Source organism: Cicer arietinum, chromosome 3 (genome assembly GCF_000331145.2).
Source record: "Cicer arietinum cultivar CDC Frontier isolate Library 1 chromosome 3, Cicar.CDCFrontier_v2.0, whole genome shotgun sequence".
Taxonomy (NCBI): Eukaryota; Viridiplantae; Streptophyta; class Magnoliopsida; order Fabales; family Fabaceae; genus Cicer; species Cicer arietinum.
The window spans coordinates 36,208,529-36,212,999 of record NC_021162.2 but is presented as its reverse complement, the minus strand read 5'-3'; positions in this window follow the sequence as shown (position 1 = coordinate 36,212,999).

The window sequence follows — 4,471 nt, the reverse complement described above, 5'->3', positions numbered from 1 at the left end:
TTTTCGTACACTGGTTATGTTATTAACGACAACACATTTTATACCAAACAACAAGATGATCATACCATTATGTAAAATACAGGAGTCACTCTCGTAGCTAAAGCGATGCATGTCTCAAGTGCAAAAGATAAAAACCCAATATATGCAAATCTATCATATTTTGGGGTTATCAAGCGCATATGAGAGTTAGACTACACAATATTTCGTGCTCCCATATTTGGTTGCAAGTGGGTCGATAATAATAATGGCGTTCGAATTGATGAGTCAGGGTTCTTGCTTGTCGATTTTAATAGGGTGGGATACAAAGACGAGCCTTTTATTTTAGCGTCGCAAGCTCAACAAGTGTTTTATGTCACTAATCCTGTTGATGATAAATGGTTTGTTGTCCTATCGACCAATAAAATAAGTGATGATAACAATAATGATGAAGATGTTGGTAATGATCTTTTATTTGCAACATCACAACAACCACATGAAATTGATTCAACAGATGATGGTTTATATCTTAGAGATGATCATGATGAGGGAATTTGGATTAATCCATCATTTCGTATTGTAAATGGACAAACAAATGTGAATCCCACCAAGAAAAGAAGAAGGGCATCTTAATGTACATGTTTAATTGTTTTATATAAGCCATGTAATCTGAAATGAGTTAATGTAAATTTAATTGTTTGAACATGTTTAATTGTTTTATATAAGCAGCCATTTATTTGATTTTCTGATTAATTTATTTTCTGCTTATATTTAGCTTGATTTGTGTGTTTTATACTAAGTTCATGTAATTTAATATAAACTAGTAATTTACATGAACTGAACTGAATATAAATTAGTAATTTACATGAACTGAACTGAAAAATAGCCTTATAAAAATAAAATAAGGAGGTCTTTTACAGCGCTTATTCTACAATCGCTGTAAAAGATCCTTTTAAAAATAAAATAAGGAGGCCTTTTAGAGCGCTTATTTGAAAAAGCGTTGTAAAAGACTTTTAAAAAAAACATTCATATAACATAAGAATACAAGGAGATCTTTTACAGCGCTTATTCTAAAAGCGCTGTAAAAGAGCCTTTTTAAAAATAAAATATGTAGGCCTTTTAGAGCGCTTATTTTAAAAAGCGCTGTAAAAGGCTTTTAAAAAAAACATTCATATAATATAAGAAAACAAGGAGGTCTTTTATAGCGCTTATTCTAAAAGCGATGTAAAAGAGCCTTTTTAAAAATAAAATATGGAGGCCTTTTAGAGCGCTTTTCCAACAAGCGCTGTAAAAGGCTTAGGTCTTTTTTAGAGCGCTTTTCCAACAAGCGCTGCAAAAGGCTTCTAAAAAAGCGTTGTAATAGGGTTTTATATATAACAGTAAACCGCTTCAGTTTCCTCTTCATTACGTAAACTTCACTATCATCTCCTCTTCATCATTCTTCTCTTCCTTTGCGAACCATACCATCTCTTCCATTACGAACCTTATTTCCACGATAATCTGTACCTGTTCGAACCATATTTCCATCCACGATCATCTTTCCCATTACACACCATATCTTTTCATTGAAATACGTAACCCTCAGTACGTATTTCTTCGAACCATATTTCTGCGAATCGTATTTCTGTGAACCTTCATTTTTGCGCATTACGTATTTCTTCGAACCCTCACTATTCAAGTATTGATGTTATTAATTTTTTGTTATCACTAAAATGTATGTTGAGCTTCTTTAAGTTATACTGATACTGATATGTACTTAGAATATTGCATGTTGAGCTTGTTGAAGTTATACTAAACTGCATGTTGAACTTGTTGTAGATAAATGGATACCACCAAAGATTTAGATTGTCAAAATGAGGAAGTTGTCAACACTAAGACTTACGAAAATGATGTCAAACGTGGTGCAACTATAATGCAAAAGGTCATAAAAGCAAGGAGTAGTGGCATTAAATTTGAGGTATACTATACTTTGTTTGCTGTTTACCTTTTATCATTTTTTAAAAGCATGTACTTACTATATAAGTTTATTAGGTTGGATGGAGTGAGAGTGGTCAGCCAATTGACCCCAACAGCTCCATGTTTGTAAGTTACATTGGGGCTGTTGTTCGTCAGAATATCCCCATTACCATTGATGATTTGAGAGATAAGGCGTTAAAGGATGCAAAATATATATTGTGGAATGATATACAAGTAACTTTTTTGATTCACTCTTTTGTCATTTATAATTTTTTCCATTGTAATACTTTACTCTTTACTCAAACTATATCTTTATTTCGCTTGCAGACTGCTTTTATTCTTGATGAGGTGAGAAAGAATTACGTATTGAGAGTTGCCAGGAAAACACACCGGGGTTTTATATCTCACCTATCAAATTTCTATCTAAAAGATAGTGAAGGAAATATGAATGCTGAAGCTCCAAGAATATATAAACATTATATATCAAATGAAGAATGGAGTGCATTTGTATCAAAATGTTCGGACCCTGCGTTTGTGGTAAGTGATTAATTTATTAGCATTTGTGTTTGATTATTCATATTCATAGCGTATTTTAAATTTTTACACGATTGTTATTCTTTTTATATAGAAAATAAGTAAGGCAAATCGCGAGAGGGCAAAAAATCCGACGCACCCATACAGAAAATCACGTATGGGATATGCACGTATAGAGCAAAGACTTGTAAGTAATTAAACATCACTTTTATATAATGAGGGAATTTGTATTATAAACTATAGTTTCTAACTAATATTTTGTTTATGATCTTAACGAATAGCGACAAGACACCCAATCCGATCAACCGTTGTGTCGTCATATCTTGTGGAAGGAAGCTCGTGTAAATAAGGATGGAGTGGTTGATAACGAAAATGTTCAAAAAGTAATAGAACTTTGTGTAAGTATATTATCACTTTAATATTTTTTAATATTGTATTTTATCACTTTAATATTATCACTTTAATGTTGTATTTTATCACTTTAATGATATTGAACTTATCTTTTTAATCCTACATGTATTTTAGGAGAATATCGAACAAAGTTCGGAAAATCAAGATGACAACAAAGCTAGTTGCAAGGATATTCTCGATAAAATGTTTAATGTTCCTGAGTATTCCGGTCGCGTGAGGGGGAAAAGATTTGGCGTAACTCCTAAAAGCTATTTTTCACAAGAGAAGCGTCAAAATCCAACCAATGAGGAAGTATTAGAGAAGCTCAAACTCCTATCCGAACAAGTGGCACTCTTGGTGAAGACGAATCAAGACAAGCAACTCCCGGATCAGCTCCAACGTGAAATACAAATGGAGAGTGAAAACGCGAGTTGCAACATTGGTATCAAAAGTCTTCCCGAGGTAATTAATTACTTACTTATGTAATTACTTTTGTATTAACTATACTTATGTATTAACCATACTTATGTTTTAACCATTGATTTAGGGTGTCACTCCTTGCGTGCTGTACTTATCCTCCCCTACTCATCGGAAGGTCGGAAAAGGAAAATTGTACAATACTTCGGGAGCAGTATTGCACAACACACTGATCCATGTGGGCCATGTCAAAGTATCACCAATTATTGCTTTGGAACCAAATGCACCGTTGCCTATACCGAACAACAATGGAGATATGAAGTTTTTGGGCGAAGCAATTGGTAGTTACGTGGTATGGCCCACACATCTTGTTGCCCTTGATAAGGAATATTTAATTAATTGAAATGTATGTTTAATTGATATGTATATTTAATTGCTGATTTTTTTTCCAATCCTAACTTTAATTTCACATTTATATTTAGATTTTGAAAATCCTAAAGGGAATGATAAAAAGATTCCCACAAATGAGTCAATTACATCGCCCAAAAAGGTTTGTCACATTTATTCCCAAAGGTTTGTCATTTTTTCAGATTCAATAAACTAACATTTAACCTCACTTTTTCAGATTCAATCAAAATAAACCACCCGCACAACAAAATAAAGTCGGCAAACCTCAAAAATTGGAGGGTAATAGAGCTGGCAAACTACAAATGTTGGAGGGTAATAAAGCTGCCAAAGTTGCAGCTAAAAAACTGGATTGGGGACAATCAGTCGTTGCTGCTCCTAAAATAAGTCAGCCATGCCTTGCTAAATATGGGGCGTGTCTTGACATCCAAGTAAAAAGGAATATGGGCAGCAACGACGATTCACACATCATAAGCATGAATAAAGCTATACTTGAAGATGAGTATGAAGAATTTCTTGAAAAGGAGCACATATACGAACTTATCAACCATAAGGAGTTGAGTGCTACTGTCATCAGCTTGTACATTAGGTAAAAAAATACTTTTAATTGCATTTATTGGTAATTCATCTAAGTTGAAATTTTCATTGAAGGTTTTTGTATGAGAAGTTGGTGTGCATGCGTAGATTGTCAAATAGATATTCATTGTTGTCTCCGCATAAGCTTTCGATGTGTAAACTCGATCCAGTGAATGTAAAGAAATACATTGTAGATATGTTATTAGGAAATATAGAG